At 42.1% G+C, this 19,344-nt stretch overlaps 1 protein-coding gene across 4 annotated transcripts in view; it reads right to left on the reverse strand.

Annotated features, from left to right (window-relative positions):
• The window catches only part of KCNIP1 (potassium voltage-gated channel interacting protein 1), a 613,686-nt gene that overhangs the window by 484,799 nt on the left and 109,543 nt on the right, over positions 1–19,344 (reverse strand). The gene's annotated exons all lie outside the window — the stretch shown is intronic.

Genomic DNA, 19,344 nt, shown 5'->3' on the forward strand with positions numbered 1-19,344 from the left:
GCATCTCCCAACACTGCTGTCACTGCCACAGTTGCGGCCTGTTCTTTGAAGGCCGGATCTGCCTCCTCCTCGGCAGCCCCTCCCCCAATGCCACCTCTGCAGTGACCTCTTGGTGAATAGGAGGTCTGCTGGTCTCCTCCCAGCTTTGATCCCAATGTAGATCTTTATTCTTCCCACCTTGTTCCTAGTAGTGGGGGGGAGGGTCACACACCCCTTCTTCCCTGGTGGGGGGGGGCACCATTTTGTGGTTCACCTCAGGTGTCAAATGGTCTTGTGCAAATCCTGCAATCCTCAGGTGAAGGGCTGTTTAGCCCAAATCTAGTTTAAAGAACTATAAGAAGAAAGAGGAGGAGGCTTGAATTTTTTTGTTGTTGTTGCTGCTGCTGCTGTTGTTATTTTCAACAATTCATATACTACTTGATTACAGTCATGATTAAGTGGTGCAAAGGAGACTCAATATAATGAACTAACAGTAAGTTAAAACTATCAATCAGAATTTAATTAGAAGCCTGCAGGAATAAAAAAGAAGAAGTAGGTACCAGAGGTTTGACAGGGAGGGGGTGTCTCTGATCTCAGCTGGAAGGGAGTTCCATAAAATTGGGCCCACAATACTGAAGAACAGCTCCAATGGATAAGAGCAAGCTTTTGAGCACTAGAGCTGTGTCCTGGCATACTATATGTAACTGGTAAAAGGCACTCATAGCCAAAGAGGCTAGCTGAGCCTCCAGTTACAAAGATGGACCCAGGAGCATCACCAAAGTCCAAATCTATTCTTTAATATGGAGTGCAATCACTTCTAGGACAGGCAACTGGCCAATCTTATGGACCATGGGAACAAGCAACCCACAGTACTTCTGTCTTCCTGGGGATCAAGTTCAACTTACGGGTCTTCATCCAATTCACCACTGAGACCAGATAATGGTCCAGATCATGCACAGCCTCTCCTGACTCAGAAGTTATGAAGAAGTAGAGCTGCATGTCACATCAGTGTACTGATGACACTTTGCCTCCAAACTCTGAATGACCCTACCCAGTATAGCTGCTAAACAACATTGGAGACAAGATTGTACCCTATGATACACCATGTTGTTGTTTAGTCGTTTAGTCGTGTCCGACTCTTCGTGACCCCATGGACCAGAGCACGCCAGGCACTTCTGTCCTCCACTGCCTCCCGCAGTTTGATCAAACTCATGCTAGTAGCTTCAAGAACACCATCCAACCATCTCATTCTCTGTCGTCCCCTTCTCCTTGTGCCCTCCATCTTTCCCAACATCAGGGTCTTTTCCAGGGAGTCTTCTCTTCTCATGAGGTGGCCAAAGTATTGGAGCCTCAGCTTCACGATCTGTCCTTCCAGTGAGCGCTCAGGGCTGATTTCCTTCAGAATGGAGAGGTTTGATCTTCTTGCAGTCCATGGGACTCTCAAGAGTCTCCTCCAGCACCATAATTCAAAAGCATCAATTCTTCGGCGATCAGCCTTCTTTACGGTCCAGCTCTCACTTCCATACATCACTACTGGGAAAACCATGGCTTTTACTATACGGACCTTTGTTGGCAAGGTGATGTCTCTGCTTTTTAAGATGTTGTCTAGGTTTGCCATCGCCTTTCTCCCAAGGAGCAGGCGTCTTTTAATTTCGTGACTGCTGTCACCATCTGCACTGATCATGGAGCCCAAGAAAGTAAAATCTCTCACTGCCTCCATTTCTTCCCCATCTATTTGCCAGGAGGTGATGGGCCCAGTGGCCATGATCTTCGTTTTTTTGATGTTGAGCTTCAGACCATATTTTGCGCTCTCCTCTTTCACCCTCATTAAAAGGTTCTTTAATTCCTCTTCACTTTCTGCCATCAAGGTTGTGTCATCTGCATATCTGAGGTTGTTGATATTTCTTCCGGCAATCTTAATTCCGGCTTGGGATTCATCCAGCCCAGCCTTTCGCATGATGAATTCTGCATATAAGTTAAATAAGCAGGGAGACAATATACAGCCTTGCCGTACTCCTTTCCCAATTTGGAACCAATCAGTTGTTCCATATCCAGTTCTAACTGTAGCTTCTTGTCCCACATAGAGATTTTGCAGGAGACAGATGAGGTGATCAGGCACTCCCATTTCTTTAAGAACTTGCCATAGTTTGCTGTGGTCGACACAGTCAAAGGCTTTTGCATAGTCAATGAAGCAGAAGTAGATGTCTTTCTGGAACTCTCTAGCTTTCTCCATAATCCAGCGCATGTTTGCAATTTGGTCTCTGGTTCCTCTGCCTCTTCTAAATCCAGCTTGCACTTCTGGGAGTTCTCGGTCCACATACTGCTTGAGCCTTCCTTGTAGAATTTTAAGCATAACCTTGCTAGCATGTGAAATGAGTGAAATTGTGCGGTAGTTGGAGCATTCTTTGGCACTGCCTTTCTTTGGGATTGGGATGTAGACTGATCTTCTCCAATCCTCTGGCCACTGCTGAGTTTTCCAAACTTGCTGGCATATTGAGTGTAGCACCTTAACAGCATCATCTTTTAAAATTTTAAACAGTTCAGCTGGAATACCATCACTTCCACTGGCCTTGTTATTTGCAGTGCTTTCTAAGGCCCATTTGACTTCACTCTCCAGGATGTCTGGCTCAAGGTCAGCAACCACACTACCTGGGGTGTACGAGACATCCATATCTTTCTGGTATAATTCCTCTGTGTATTCTTGCCACCTCTTCTTAATGTCTTCTGCTTCAGTTAGATCTTTACCACTTTTGTCCTTTATTATGGTAATCTTTGTACGAAATGTTCCTTTCATATTTCCGACTTTCTTGAACAGATCTCTGGTTCTTCCCATTCTGTTGCTTTCCTCTATTTCTTTGCATTGCTCGTTTAAGAAGGCCTTCTTGTCTCTCCTTGCCATTCTTTGGAAATCTGCATTCAATTTCCTGTATCTTTCACTATTTCCCTCGCATTTTGCTTGCCTTCTCTCCCCCGCTATTTGTAAGGCCTCGTTGGACAGCCACTTTGCTTTCTTGCATTTCTTTTTCATTGGGATGGTTTTAGTTGCTGCCTCCTGTATAATGTTGCGAGCCTCCACCCATAGTTCTTCAGGCACTCTGTCCAGCAAATCTAAATCCTTAAACCTGTTCCTCACTTCCACTGTGTATTCATAAGGGATTTGGTTTAGATTGTATCTTACCTGTCCAGTGGTTTTTCCTACTTTCTTCAGTTTAAGCTTGAATTTTGCTATAAGGAGCTGATGATCTGAGCCACAGTCAGCTCCAGGTCTTGTTTTTGCTGACTGTATAGAGCTTCTCCATCTTTGGCTGCAGAGAATATAATCAATCTGATTTCGATGTTGCCCATCTGGGGATGTCCATGTGTAGAGTCGTCTCTTGTGTTGTTGGAAAAGCGTGTTTGTGATGACCAGCTTGTTCTCTTGACAGAACTCTATTAGCCTTTGCCCTGCTTCGTTTTGATCTCCAAGGCCAAACTTGCCAGTTGTTCCTTTTATCTCTTGATTCCCTACTTTAGCATTCCAATCCCCTATAATGAGCAGAACATCCTTCTTTGGTGTCACTTCTATAAGGTCTTGTAAGTCTTCATAGAATTGGTCAATTTCAGTTTCTTCAGCACCAGTAGTTGGTGCATAAACTTGGATTACTGTGATGTTAAAAGGTCTGCCTTGGATTCGTATCGAGATCATTCTATCATTTTTGAGACTGCATCCCAGTACAGCTTTCGCCACTCTTTTGTTGACTATGAGGGCCACTCCATTTCTCTTACGGGTTTCTTGCCCACAGTAGTAGATATGATAGTCATCCGAACTGAATTCGCCCATTCCCGTCCATTTTAGCTCACTGATGCCCAGGATGTCAATATTTATTCTTGCCATCTCATTTTTGACCACATCCAACTTACCCAGGTTCATGGTTCTTACATTCCAGGTTCCTATGCAATATTTTTCTTTACAGCATTGGACTTTCCTTTCGCTTCCATGCATATCCACAACTGAGCGTCCTTTCGGCTTTGGCCCAGCCGCTTCATCAGCTCTGGATCTACTTGTACTTGTCCTCCGCTCTTCCCCAGTAGCATGTTGGACACCTTCCGACCTGAGGGGCTCATCTTCCAGCGTCATAACTTTTATATGCCTGTTGTCTTTGTCCATGGAGTTTTCTTGGCAGGGATACTGGAGTGGCTTGCCGGTTCCTACTCCAGGTGGATCACATTTGGTCAAAACTCTCCACTATGACCTGTTCATCTTGGGTGCCCTGCTCGGCGTAGTTCATAGCTTCTCTGAGTTCTTCAAGCCCCTTCGCCACGGCAAGGCAGTGATCCATGAAGGGGATGATACACCATAGTACAAAGCTAATGGAGCCAAAACACATTCTCCCTATGCTGCACCATGGACATGATCCTGTAGGTAGGAACAGAACCACTTTAGAACAGTGCCTCCAATACCCATTCCACAGAACTGGTTAATGAGGTTACCATACATATAAAAGACTAAGCAGGACACAGGTCACTCACTCCGCTATGGTTAAAACCTTTCTCAGCAAACCAAGTCAGGGAACATGTAAGTTTTTATGTAGTGCTGAAAAAGATGTCAGTGAAGGTGCCAGATTGACCTCATGTGAGAAAGCATTCCACTAATGGGGGGCCAGAACTTAAAAGACCCTTGTCACAATCCTCTGAGCTTCTCTCAAAGTAGGGACCCAGAGGAAGCCTCAGATTCAGATCCAAGGGGCTGGATTAATTCATATCAAAGTTAGCCATCTCTCTGTAGTGACAAGGTTTGGCATGAGGGTGCTTTCAAACAAAAGATCACATTCATGAGAAAACTATATCACCTTTTGAATTGTTTCCCCCCTGTATTATTTCTAAAGTCAGTTGTCTTCAAAAGACTTCAGCAATATCTTTGTATCCTAAACTAAAAGTAATTTATTATTATTATTCTTTTCAGCAGCCATTCTAAATATTCCAGTGTTGTCTGTACAGTATTACTGCATTACTGCACATTCCAAAATATATTAGCAAGTTTCCATACCTAGTACCTATTTTATCATATCATTTCTAAAATACAGATTTCTACTCACATTTGGAACTTGTCATTTCAGTCTCAAAAGCACAATGCAGCAAAAAGGAGAAAAGATTGAATCTGCTGCTCATTACTGAATAGAACTGAAAGGCTTTGAAATAGGCTTTCCAGACACATATGGGAGAGATGCCTTCCTTTACATTCTAGTAGGCAATTAGTTTTAGATTAGCTGAAATGGGCTACCTTCCCCTCTCAATGAGCTTTTGAAATGCTAAACATAATCTTACTAACATCCCAATTTGCAACTATAATCTCTGAACAGGAACACTTAAGAAACTTATTGGCTAGAGAGGTAAAAATGACAGAAACCTTACAAAGTTTGTTTGCATAGAAAAGGATCAATCACAAAACAACAATTTTGTGCTTTATATGCCATTTAACAGCTGATGTAAGGCCATGGACACAGTTTAGAAGTGGAACATACAAAGGAGCATATCACATTGTTCAGAGACAATTCTACGATCTTTTTTCTCCACACCACAGATCCCATCCCCAAGATGGCTTGTACACCATTGGCAAGTATGGGAAAGCTGAGGAGAAAAATTGTGGGCTTTGCAATGTTGTGTAGCTTTTGCAGAGTACTCTGTAGGAAACAGGAATCAGATAACTAGCAGAGGCTTGACAACCATATGTCAGGAGTGCTCTGATGGTGTTTCCTGCTTGGCAGGGGGTTGGACTCGATGGCCCTTGTGGTCTCTTCCAACTCTATGATTCTATGATTCTAACTAGTTAAAAGTTGCTGATCCACTTTCCTTGACTGTTTTCAGCTTGTTGGCATCTACTCAACCTACCCAGTTGTGGAGTTGCTGATGACTAAGCAAAACCAGAATAGGGTCCTCCACACACACACAAAAAGTGGCCAGGAGAATGAGTGTTTCTGTTGGGGGCAGGAGAGCTGTACTGCGTTATGCTTTAATTTGGTTACATGTAGAGATGGATGGATAAGTCAATATATCAAGTTTGTGCCATGTTTACATGCCGCTTTTGCAAGTCTTTTCCACCACATTTCCAGAATACACACAGTTTATTTTTTAAATTCATGTAGAAAATGCAGATTTTTGAATGTTGTTTCCCTATTAATACACAACTGTAAACATATTTTATCTCAAAGACACATTACTAGTGTTTTGCCATCCAACAACTGTGTGGCACAATTGCAATTCAACAAGGGGCCATTGTAGTCACTGTGGGCTTCCCTTCTACTGCAAATAGCACCTGCAAATAGCACTCCAGATCTGGAATGCAGGGGACAAATAGTTAAGAGCCCATCACCCATACAATCCTGACTTGAGAGGTCCTGCAACAGTTTGTTTTTTAAAAAAATAATAATTTAAAAACATTCATGCAATACCAGTTCTATGAATGTCATGTTTTTGTCCTTAAATGAACTCTTACTACATTCTGTCCTTAAATGAACTCTTACTACTACAACAGTGCAAGCATATATAGGAGCAAAATTGTGTGTGAACACATGTATATACATTCTAAGCCAAGTTAAACTCATCTTAAATAAATTTTCTTAGTAAAATTCCCAGGCTTATCTATATGAATCCTACATTAAAATCATGTCTGTTTTTATGCAGGGTGCACAATGAAGGGGAGGAGGGTGACACACTATTTAAGCACAAGCAGTCTTTAAATAGTCATGATATATATGCAGAGCTGAGAAGTCTGCACAAGGCATCTGAGTGATGTTTTCAGATACCGTTGCAATAATGTTAAAAAAATTAAGTTAAAAAAAAAACAACCATCCACATTCCTACCAATAGAACAAATGTTCAAAATGGACCTTCTGTTTTAAGCAAAGTCAAAACGTACACTTCTCTGTTTCACTCACATTTGTGATGAGGTGACAGGTGAGGACTTGTTCCAATGGTCTATTTAAGCAGACAGGCAAACATTCCATTAATCTGATGTGCTATGCTTCCCATTCAACAGAAACCACCTGGTGATTTTTTTTTATCACCACCAAGTATTGCTGTAGCAACTACCTTATGGAGTTCCCTCCCTTTCTGTCAGGGACAGTCAAGAGTCTGAAGGGTAGGCAGAGTGGGCAGGGTGAAGGGGGGCAGAAGCCTGATCCAGGGAAAGGGGCCGGTGATTTGTGGGGTTCTGTGCCACCTGTGAGGCAGAGGGAAGACGAAGAAGCTGGGCAGTCATAGACAGAAGTGGCGGAGGCGAAGGAAGTGTTGCAGGAAGACACAGAAGTGGAAGAGAGAGTTGGGTTGTTAGAATCTCCTCTGTCCCCTATTTCCAAGGATGAGGAGGGAGTTAAAGTGGCTGGAGCTCCTATGCAAGAGAAATCACTGTTGCTTGCACACACCACATCAGAAGAGGGAGTTTAAACCTGCTGCCGGAGGCATGTTCATGCTGTTGCTCCAACTATCCAGGTCAAAGCACAGGTCTGAAGAAGAATATGCCTAGCTGGGTATTTAACAGCAGTGGCATTTTTGATTCTTGCATCTTAGGAGCTGCTGTAATTGAAGGCTTTGCAAATAAGTAACCAAACTTCCAATTGTGTGTCCTCATTGGGGGGCTGGGTGTTGTTGGGACACTTTTAGTACTGCAGGCACCTACTGAAGACCACCATCCTCTGTCAACAAATCTTTGTGATCCCTCCCAGTCTGCATCAGTATGGAAATTGTTTTTTAAGATGTCTTAAACATTTTTATTTTATTTTATTAATTAATGTTTGCCACCCTAGGCTCCATTGGGAGGAAGGGTGGGATTTACATTAAATTTTATAAGAAAAAGCCGCTGCCCATCAGAGTAGGTGAGACTGAGCTCAGTGTCCTAGTGGTCTCATTCAGGACAATATCAGTTTGTATTTTCAATACTTTATACTAGGGTTGCAATTAATTTAGTTTCACTTACATGTTTCCATTATATTTTGACAGCCAACATATGAAAAATCATGTGATCAATTAAGTCTGTTGAAAGTTTCCTCTTTAAAAGGGGGGGGCAGATGGTGTTCTTTGTTAGCAAACTGCAGGATAATAGCAAAAATCAAAAAAGTCTGAGACAGTTCGAAATCACACATGACTGGTGCACATAAAAAAAGAAAAGCTGCCTGATACTGAATTCATCCTGATCCAGCCATGATTGCAGTGCTACGGCAATATAACAGACTGCTAGCAGTCCTCCTCTGTGAAATTGTTCCCCGTGTCTTGCAATTCCTTCCTGGTGATTCTACCTTAGCTTTCCTTTTATAGTGAATTGCCATCTGTTTAAACTGCTTCAGCGGGAACTTCCAACTCAGTCTTCTCTCTGCTTAAAATTGATTAGGATAATTTTTTAGGCCGCTTCATGCATGAAAACAAATGCTGGTTGATCAAAGAACAGCTGGAAACCATAGCAAAAAAGATGCACCTTATCATCTCATACCACACCTAGAACCCCAAAAGGGAATCAAATTAGTTTTCTCGCAAAATATGGGAAGAAAATAAGCACAGAAAATCAGTTAATAAAACTAATGCATATCCCGTTTGCCGATAATGAAAGGAAGCTAAGGAGCTAATTGGCTTCACATTATATATAACAGAATGAAGAGCTTTCTGCTTCTCTTATGTGAGAAGAAAAGTAAATTTAGAAAAACTAGGCTTTTTAGATCAAGAATTAGTAACCTGTGGCCCTACACATGTTGTTGGACTACAGCTTACATTCTCCTGACCATTGAAAGGCCACAGGTTCTCCCTGCCTGCATTAGACAAATGGTGTCATGATAATGAGAAGTCTGTCATTTCCTCATCAAACACTGAATTGCAGCAATCTTGATGTTTAAATCAGTCACTAGGATACAACACAAGAAAATATACAATAAATCCACCCTACAAAGTTAAACTAAAAAAAGTACGGTAAGTTGGATAAGAATAAAAGATGCAGAATACTTCAAAATAAATTGACTTGTCTATTCAGGTCAAAGCTTGATCAAAAAGAAAAATGGTGGGCAACTGACAATTGGATACTCAAGCTTTGGAATATGTCCAAAAAGTGTAGTTCACTGCGTATAATTATTGGAAAATAAAACCTGCTACACTAACTCATATACCATTGTGATTGGTACCACCTATACATAGCAATTTCATGGTTATGAGTGTATGGGGTGTTAGAGGAGGGGTAGTACCTCTGGTGGAGGAATGTCAGGCTCTTTCTGGGGTAGGTTGTCCTTTTTTGGTACCCACTGCACTCAGCTCTCACCTGTGGCTTCTAGAAGCTGTCAGCATGTGACAGCGACCACACCCCAGGAACGGTTTCAACTGGCTGGCTAAACCAGGTGAGGGTAGCCAATGGGTCTCAAACCCTCAGTGAGTTAGGGACTTCAATTGTATATGAAGACAGGTTCTGGTGTATGTAGAATTGTAGATGTGTAGGGCTCTTTGCATGAAACCAGAAACACTCTTTTTCAGGCTTCCTAGTCGACTGAAGAGAACCCTACATTCAAGGGCTCTTTTCCATTCCATTTGTTGAGAAACAACTCCATATAACATTTTTCAGAAGCTTCTGAGCTCCTTTGTAAAGTCAGGGTTTCAAATTACAGAATTACACTGGGCTTTGGCTCCACCCTGAGGTAATATTCTGAAAACACCTAAGGCCAGTAAGGGGAAGACGGAGCTGAGGGTGCAGAGGGGAGAGGGAAGAAAAACATGGGGGCAATAATAGATAAGAAGATGGAAGAGAAGAAGATCTTAGAAGAAAAGTTGTGCATTTAGTAGAACCTGAGAAAAAGGCTGCATTCTCAGGCTAAAAGAGGAAATGAAACTGGGATCTACCTAGAAGAGGTAGAGGAGGAGTTAAAGACCTAAAATTGTATTTACTGCTTCCTGTCTTCTCAGGTGGCATAAGCCATTCTCTCTCCTGTGCTTTTTCACCCCAAATGAGAATAGCAGGTGCATAAACAGATTATCACTACAATTTTTCTGTTACTATGTCATTCACCAACATAAAGGTAAAGGGGCCCCTGACCATTAGGTCCAGTCGTGGCCGACTCTGGGGTTGTGGCACTCATCTCGCTTTATTGGCCGGGGGAGCTGGCGTACAGCTTCCGGGTCATGTGGCCAGCATGACTAAGCCACTTCTGGCGAACCAGAGCAGCGGTACCTATTTATCTACTTGCACTTTGACGTGCTTTCGAACTGCTAGGTTGGCAGGAGCAGGGACCGAGCAACAGGAGCTCACCCCATCGCGGGGATTTGAACCACCGACTTTCTGATCGGCAAGTCCTAGGCTCTGTGGTTTAACCCACAGCGCCACCGACCTGATTAAATACAAAGATCAGAATGCAGCAAATAATCCTTCCAGGTGACATTTCAGCTCTCCATTCTACATCTCCACCCCGTCACAGCAAGATCAAGATGGGGGAAAGTTAAGAAAGCAGATTGAACTCAAACTCTTAAAATGGATACTAACCTCAACTGTATTTAATTACAAGTTTATTTTGCACCACTATACTTATGAAAGTAAAGTAGATTCCCCAGACAACACACATTGGAAACTTCTGGATTTGTAGAAGTTTAGACTTTTAGCCCATGCACTATACAAACTTTTACAAACACACTGAGAAGATACCTTGCACTATGTTAAGGGCTTTTAGGGTGCACAGCTCCAATTTTTTATTTTGGTCACCTGTCCTCCAATTTAATATTTACTGTGCAAAGAGTTTACTTATGAAATAAGGATCTCATTGAAATAGTTAACCTTTCTTCCACTGCCAGCCAACAAAATGTGATCACAACCAGCAGTCAAACCAGTTCTCTTTTCTCTTATACATATGCAGCCTGTTATTACATGCATTTCAATGACATTTTATGTACGTTTCAAATGCAACACATTTTTAGCAAAATATAAGAAACATTACACTTGCTTACTCTCATACAAACAGTTTTTTCCTCTGGAATTCCATGCTATCAATCCCATCAATCCCACCTAGGGGTGGGATCTGTACACTAACTGATAAGCAGGATGGACTGAACTTTGCTTTGAGGAAAATACGAAAGGAGTATAAATAGCCTCCAGCGAAGTTTCTTTCTCCAGCACAGAATGCCAATTCTTAGCTTTGTACCAAGGTAATGAGGGATGCTCAAGTCCTCCAGATCTTCCTTGCCCACACAAGCGCACTGCCAAAAATATCATTAGTTTAAACTGGCAGAAATAAAAGTATTTATCCAACAAATGCCAGTATGAGTATACCTGGCAGTTCTTAAACAGTCCGGCACTATTCAGTCTTCTTCACTGAAGCATGCTCCCAAACGGAATGTTATCCATGAAACATCTTAATCCAGGGGCCGGCAAGGTTTACCTTGCCTGGGCCAGTTCACTCCAGCAGATTTCCCTCAGTGGCCCAGATTGTGCATGCACATGAGTGCATGCGCCCGGGATTTCCGGGGTCTACGTCTGCGCAGATGTGATTTCTGGCATCTGTGCCTGCACAAACATGTTTTTCGGTGTCTGTGCATGCACAGACATGATTTCTGGTGCTGTGGAAGCAAGTCCCCGCACCACGCTGCGCCGGTTTAGCGCAGCAGGCGGGGACTCGCTGAACAGGCGGCTCGGTTCAGGGGCGGCTTGTGGGCTGGTTAAACAACCCCCGTGGGCGGCTTGTGGCCCATGGGCCTTAGGTTGCCTACCCCTGATCTAATCTGCTTGAAAGCCAAACAGTAATACTCTCCCAAAAAATAGCATATGAAAAGATTGTTCATTTATAATTGTAGTGTCTCTATTCTCACACAAAGGATCACTTCCTGAGATGACCTGCTCTAAGTGAACCTTCCAGATTGCTCAAAACTTTTAGCTGACTGCTGTATGTGGCAGGTATTTATTTTGCAGCAGCCTATCCTATTACAGTACAGTGGTGCCTCGCAAGACGAAATGAATTCGTTCCGCGAGTTTTGTCGTCTTGCGATTTTTTTCGTCTTGCAAAGCACGGTGTCGGAAAAGTTTTGGAAAAGCTTCAAAAATCACCAAAGTCTTTAAAAACCTCAAAAAAGGCTACCACACCGCGTTCTATGAGTTGCTCCTCGAAGTCAAGTCGCAACTGTATTAACGGTTTTAAGAAAAAGGAAACAAACTTGCAAGACGTTTCCGTCTTGCGAAGCAAGCCCATAGGGAAAATCGTCTTGTGAAGCAACTCAAAAAACCAAAAACCCTTTCGTCTAGCAAGTTTTCCGTCTTGCGAGGCATTTGTCTTGCGAGGTACCACTGTACATGCGTTTTAAAAGCAAAGGTAGCATTTTTTTTCTTCCAATTGAAAGCATTCTTGAAAAATTGTCCTATAATGTGTTACCAATGTTCAAAATGAAACCCATTAATTGTAGGGTGCAAAATTGCTGGTTGGGCACTGGAGACTGCATACACACCATACATTTAAAGCATATTATTTTCCCAAAGAATCCTGGGAACTGTAGTTTGTTAAGGGTGCTGAGAATTATAGCTCTGTAAGGGTTCCTGGGATGCCTTAAATGTATGGTGCATACGAAACATTGTTCATGCACATGCATAGGCATGCATGCACATTCAGAAAATTACACGTCACTCAGAGATTTAACTTAGATCATCTTGGTAGCTGGTTCAAAGCTGAAAAATGGAATCTCTAACAACCCCCCCCCCCAAAAAAAAATTGCAACAATATAAAACAATTCCACAAATCCTCCCCCCACACCGCTATGCAAGATAAGGATGAAATAGGAGAAGCTTTCAAACAAGAACTATCTCTGGTTTCCATAACCAGATTATGCAAAACAGTTGAAAGTCAGGCTCCATTTCTCCCATGCTAGCATTTGTCACAGTCTTTAAGGTCATTTCTTGGGGAGGAGATGGGAGAAGAGATAAAATCACAGCCAGCTATCCCCAGTTGTATCCCATAAGTTTCTCCACATCAGAAGCACCTACTACATTTTATTAGATGCCTCATCTAGGTCAAACTAAGCTGCTCATTAAAATAGCAACTGGTGAGAAGAAGTATTCACAGTTTAAAAACTGAATTCACAGCAATGCTGCAGATACATCTTGCAACTGGTATTAATGTATAACACCCTTTCTTCCGGCTTTTCTCCACTGGATATTTTTTTAGAAGCACTCATACCCTCAATATAAAAAAAAGAAACACACACACTCACACCATTTTCAGCAATGGCTGTTCTACATATTTTGATTTCTGTAGGGAATATCTGTGTTCACTGATGCTTCAGCAGCAAACACATGCATGTGGTCACGCATTTATATATTACACCCATATTTTATCTTTGCTGTGGGAAACACTAGTGCTTCCCTGAAATAAAGCTGGTCAAATCTTGGGAATGTGCTGAGGTGTTGCTGGTTTGACTGCTATGTGAAATACCCACCCCGCTTCTCCTACAGTGCCCTGTGAGCATGATTTTTAATCAGAATGTCATAGGCTAGTATTAGCAGTGTTGCTTAGGCAGCCATGGGATGGGAGCAGGTAAGTACTTCTGCACCAACATCAGCAAGTCATCACTCCTGAGAAAGCAGACCCTCTGAAAGTGACGGTGTTCCCATAGAACTCTTCCAGCATTAGAGAACACATGCACAAGTTCAAAGCAAGATGTGGAGTGCATGGAATCAAAACAATTATCAACAATTTCCCAAAGGGGAAGATAAAAATAATCTGCCATATATTAATGATTCCCCCCCATGTGTGTTCATCATCATCAGCAGTAGTGTTAAAAAGTACCAATGGTGAGAAAACAGGATTCCATCTAAAAGGTTATCAATGCCTTTGGTGCAGCTTTTGTCAATCTGGTTGGGGCTGATGGGAGTTGTTCTCTCTCTCTCTCTCTCTCTCTCTCTCTCTCACACACACACACACACACACACACACACACACAGCACCAGGTTGGCAAAGGTTGAGGGCTATTAGATACTTGTAGTCTTCTAGTTGACCACTTGCCTCTGTAGAGGCTCTTGCTTTGTTCAGGACTCCTACTGAAACTCTTCCTCCACACTCCAACAAGCCTCTGCTGCCTTTTAGCTTCCAAGTTCCCTTGATGACTGTCTCCTGGGAATTCTACTCTTCCCCACAGCTCTTTTTCTGCTCTAGCCAGTGATTCTAGCTCTTTGATTTTTCTTCACTCTCCAAGCCTCTTTAAGCCACCATGCCTGGCTCTAGCTTCTAGCTCTTCCTTCCAGCAAATTTTCCCTCTCCCTCCCCCAACCTTCAGGCACACATGAATTCTCCTACTGTGATCTCTCTCCAACCAATCCTTTTAAATCCAAGTAGAATTCCCTGTCCCTCATCAGGCCACAACCCTGGTCCAAATGGATGAAGCAAAACACCCACTTAGTTAATAAATCAAAAACAACCACATTTAAATTCTCTTTGTTTTTGACATGTATACAATATGTGCATGGTTAGAACACGGAGGTCACCCATGAGATCAGATGAAGCCATGAGGCCCTTTCTGCATAATGGACCTCCAGCACATAGTTGATATAAATTGACAGTTTCCACTTTTCAGAATGCATTGAATGTAATGTAACTGAAACACATCAAATGAATTTAATTGAAAGCTAGCATTTTGAGCAACATGATGTTTACTTTCACATTCTAAACTTATTTAGGGTGGAGAGGAAAGCTTTACACTTTTTGGGTGCCCAGAATAATCTATTGCATGGAGTTGTCTAACATACTATTTTAAGCTATCTTCCAACATATCCATACTGGGGAAAGCTACTTGATTCTGCAACCTTCCCAAAATGAACAGATACACAAAGCTCTGACATTCTTGAGTAGTTAAGCTGTATCATTTTGGGTCATCTTTGAAATCAATAACAAAAAGTCTAGCACTCATAGCATATGTGTTTATGATATTCCAACGATCTTTGTAAGCCCTAAATTGAGTTATGGATTCAATAGAAGCTGATAAACAAAGCAATTCTATTATTGTGAAATAAGAACTTGCAACATATTTCATTATATGTGGGGGGGCCAACAAATCCTTTATTTTTATTTCATCAGTCAGAAAAGGTAAAGATAAGAAGAAGGTAGGAAGTGCTCGGCTTAAATGCTCTGACATAGCTATTAAAAAAAAAGATTGACTACAAAACTTGAAACGTTGCTTCTTTTCTGTCAAATACAGTGGTACCACAGGTTAAGTACTTAATTCGTTCTGGAGGTCCGTTCTTAACCTGAAACTGTTCTTAACCTGAGGTACCACTTTAGCTAATGGGGCCTCCCGCTGCTGCTGCGCCGCCGGAGCACAATTTCTGTTCTCATCCTGAAGAAAAGTTCTTAACCTGAGATACTATTTCTGGGTTAGCGGAGTCTGTAACCTGAAGCGTCTGTAACCCAAGGTACCACTGTACCTATCTTGAACCTTCACATGACCAGGTCTAAATTGACATTAATACATACAAACAAAGCAGCAATTGAAATAAATATCACACCCACACACACATTGCAACAAAGTCCCCACTGAGGTGATATCCTGCATCTATACCATAGGAACACACACACACAAATATAGGAACCAAGCCAGGCTCTAACTCCAACTAGCTCAGTATTGTCCTTACCAACCAACAGTGACTTTCCTGGATTTCAGACAGGCATCTTTCCCAGCCTTATCTGCAGACGACAGGGATTGAACCAGGGACTTTCTACATGCAAAGCAAACATTCTGCTGCTGACCCAAGACCTTATCACTCCAGAATAGGGATCAAATAATTGAATGGCCCTTCATATTACATAATCATTGTATCCTGAGCTCCTAAAAAGAATCCACACTGAGAGCAAAATAAACAAAATGTTCTCTGCAGACTGACAGGCTCAATCAGCAGGTGAATGAGGAGAGAAAAAGTAAAGAATGGGGTATGGAAAAGAGTGGGGAGGAAGAGAAAAACAAAACTAAAACCTCTAAGCTAACTGGAGAAGATCATGGAAAATAGAAGTGTATCAAGATATTTCTTTAATGGGAGAAATGGGAAGTTGGCCAACCAAGTCTGTGATAACTAGTTTTCTACATGCATGATTTATTTTTATGTCTAGGAACAGTCAGTGTTGCAAGTTGTACCTGTATCTGAAGCAATATTGCCCAGAAACAGGCATAAGAGAATTAAGCCATCGTCAGGCATCTTAAAAGACAATCACTTTCTAGATCATTGATCAGGAACCTGTTGCCTTTCAGAGGTTGTTGGAGTCCAAATTCCATCAGCCCCAGTCAGCATTCCCAATAGTCAGGGATGATGAGTACTGTAATCCAGAAACATATTGATTGCCACAGGTTCCCTATCCTGCCTTTAGACCAAAAATATGGTGTCACTTTTCACACAGAACTAGAAAAAAGCTAAATGTAATCATTGTGTTTTTAACATATACCACTAAGAGGTCATAAAAAAACACCTTAGCCTTAAAATAAGAAGCAGCCTTATTTACCTTTCACATGCCCTCCCATATGGAGTCAAAGTCATTACATCCATGACCAGAACTTAAGAGTACTGGGGCATGCAACTGCTCGATTTTCAGTCTGAAATTGGCTCTGACACACTTCTGATTATGTTGTACAAACTTGGTTCCTTAGGCAATTTTCGAAACCATTTATTTTTATTTATTCAGCTGCACTATGCAATACAATAGACTAGAAAATCAAGGAAAATGTAGGGCAGGATGATGGAGTTGGAGAGTGGAATTCCTGAGAATTTTCTAAAGATCTTCCCCCTCCACAAAGGCAGACAAGTTGGCAAGCATGTTTGTCAAAAGGCAAGAACCAATAATTTCTTTGACATTTTCTGGCAGAACACAGATTGGTTAGAAATTTCTTCAAAGCCTTAATTCCACTTTACTGATCAGTACTGTGCCTGTGCATAGATGTGTGAATATATATATTAAAGTTAAATTAAGAGATAATCTTGGTGTTATTTTCACTGCTGACAATGTGGCAAATGTCTTAGCCTAGCCCAAATCATTACATAGTGTGAACCAGGCCCATCAGGTGATGAATTTCCCCACTGGGGTGCATTGGGAAGTTCCAATGTACCATTCCCAATTTATGCAGTGAGTTCTCCCATTTAACAGTGTTGGGGATAGTGCATAGTTTTTATGTATATTCTATTCCAAAGGTCTGATGAGTGCATGAACTGTGGGCAGAGTATACCCAAACCTTTATATTCATCTATTGTGCACACCATGAGCTTCTGGAAAAATCATGATGAGAGGGAAATCAACAAAGACTTTGGTGGTAACTTGAACAAATCTATAGCATTAGCTTTCTTGGGCTAGTCCCATGGCAAAGGCATTACTGACCTAGGAGCACAGTCGTATAATAAGATCCTAGGTATATTTACTCAGTGCAATGGGACTTACTCATTGAAAAGTGAGTTCAGGGCTGCAGCTTTCTCTTCTGGTCACTGACATAAATGAAATATGAATCAAACAAGTGTTCAAAATACAGATGTCAGCTATGCTATTTTAAACCAATCTTGGAAAACCAGGGAATTTTCAAAGAATTATCTCAAAGCCTAGCCCTGAAATTCCTTTCATGATGTGATCTGAACTGTTGGCTTCCTAATCTTACATTTCCCCCCTACTGAATATAATGGAGCCATATTTCATTATGCTTATATCCAGTTTTGCCAAGAGCAAAAACCAAGTATTTGAAAGGGAGGTGGATTTCTTGCAGGTCTTCCATGAGCAGGGGGGAGGATGCCATTACTCATTCTCAGAGGCGTCTTTCCCACTGGTGTTACTGGCGCGTTGCGCCAGGGCGCTAGCCTCTCAGGGGCACCCCAGCGAGTGGGGGAGCTGCACAGCTTTGCCGGTGGCCTCCCCTTTCTCTGCATACCAGCTAGCTGCGCCTTGTCAACCATATGGCTGGTGGGTATGCAGCTTCCTTCCCAAGCCTCAGCGGGAGGAGAGCGATCCCTGCAGATAATCAGATTATCCCTGATGTAAGAGAGAGAAGTTACCAGAGCCATCAACAATCCCAATTCATCTTGATTACAGATTAAACCTCTGAATCACTACAGCATTTTATAGTGATTTTATCTAACTCCTTTACCCTGATTTTTTTATATCACTTCCGAAACCCTTTCCTGAAACTGTGATCTTACAACTGAAGCCTTATTTACCTAGGGATCCATTAGCCACGCCATCCCCTGGACCTCGGAGGGAACAAAAGTACCAGGAAAGCAATATCTTCTTTGGAGAAAAAGAGTTTATTAAGATCTGAGCACAGAGACGAGGTCTGTACTCAGAGACAGCCAACTCGATAGTTCCTAAAAATGTACTGGCTGTAAAGCAAGACATTTCAGCAGACTTTCTTATACCCGCAGACTTGCTTGCTAAACACATTTTTATTGCTTGCTAGACATTCCTGTCTTTCTGCTAAGTCAAGCACTCCCTCCCACCTCCTTGTACACGTGTCTTCTTTTGCTAGCTAAGCTTTCCCTTCGTATCTCTTCTTAAAAGCAGAAGTAAAGCAGGAAACATCTTGCTAGTGGTTTTTCGGTTAACAGCAGTTTCTGGCTGGGCAGGAAGCGACCTTCTGACCTGTAGCTAACATCAGCAGTTCCAAATAGCTGATTAGGCAGGAAGCGGCCTCATGACCTGTCTGTTTTAGACTTTTGCAAATAACTGCATTTTTTTAGCTGTGTAACCATCTTAGCAGAGTGCAGGAATTTACTATGTATAGACAATATTAATGATTAACCTTCTTAGGTATAGAATACAAAGCACAGAAAATATTGAGAGAAACCTGTCCCATCTCCCTTTACTCCGTCCTCTTCTTTTGAACAATCTATTACTTAGATTCGTTCTGGGGTAGGGGTCTATACTCTCTCATTACAGCAATCACGCGAGGTCTCATCATGCGAGACATCATCTTTCCCATCATATGTTGCAGGCATTGCATTAAGCAGGGTATACAGAAGCAGAAAAGCAATAGAAGCATTATTGGGCCTATTCTTCCCACAAATACGATACCGTTCATGCCAACAGAAATACGAGAGCATCCATATGACAAGGGCGGTACATATCACTCCTACCCACCAAACCCAATATCTCCATGGTTCCTCCCACCAATATTCAGGGGGTGTGCTCATTGTCGAAGAGCCCACTGATATTTGTGCCCGACTACCTGTTGAGCCTCAAGGATGAGAGCCCACCGGTGAGCTGATGCTCCCACTATGTGGGCCAATTTTTCTACTAACCCTGTTGGGTGGATTGAACTCTCGTGCTGCCTCCCTAGTGACCAAAGCATATGGAAGCTGAAATCCTGGGGTGGCAATTCTTACTGGCACTTGTTTAGTAATTTCAATGCACACCTGGTTAAGGCTCCCACCCC

This window comes from Podarcis bocagei (assembly GCF_964188305.1).
Source record: "Podarcis bocagei genome assembly, chromosome: 2".
Lineage (NCBI taxonomy): Eukaryota > Metazoa > Chordata > Lepidosauria > Squamata > Lacertidae > Podarcis > Podarcis bocagei.